This window comes from Scylla paramamosain, chromosome 20 (genome assembly GCF_035594125.1).
Source record: "Scylla paramamosain isolate STU-SP2022 chromosome 20, ASM3559412v1, whole genome shotgun sequence".
Classification (NCBI taxonomy): domain Eukaryota; kingdom Metazoa; phylum Arthropoda; class Malacostraca; order Decapoda; family Portunidae; genus Scylla; species Scylla paramamosain.
Genome location: NC_087170.1, coordinates 14,331,495 through 14,332,063, shown reverse-complemented (window position 1 = coordinate 14,332,063; position 569 = coordinate 14,331,495).

Here is a 569-nt window from a genome sequence, read left to right as displayed (position 1 = left end):
AAATAAAGGGAGAGTGAGAGAGAGAGAGAGAGAGAGAGAGAGAGAGAGAGAGAGAGAGAGAGAGAGAGAGAGAGAGAGAGAGAGAGAGCACTAATGGGGAAGGAAATAATACGATGAATAAAAGAAGGGAAGGCAATTAATGAATAAATCAAGGAGAGAGTGAAAGAAAGACATTGCAAAAAAAAAAAAAAAACAAAGAAATAAGGAAGATGAAGAAATTTAATAAAGGAAAAATAAGAAAAATAATAATTTAAAGAGAACGACAAATGAATATATAAGAAATAAATTGAAATGGAATAAATAGGAAAGAAATGAAAGAATCAGAAAAGAAACGAAATAAAAACAGGAGGAATAAATGAACAAAAATAAGGAATAAAGGGATGAAATGCAAGGAAAAAATAATGAATGGAGGAATTAGAAAGGAAGGAAAGAAGATGAAGTCAGAATAAATAAAAGACGAAAAACAATAAATGGACGAAATAAGAAAATGAGATAATGGAGGAACTGGAGAGAACACAGAGAAGATAAAACAAAGTAGGAATAAGACAGGAGGAAAACAATAAATAGAG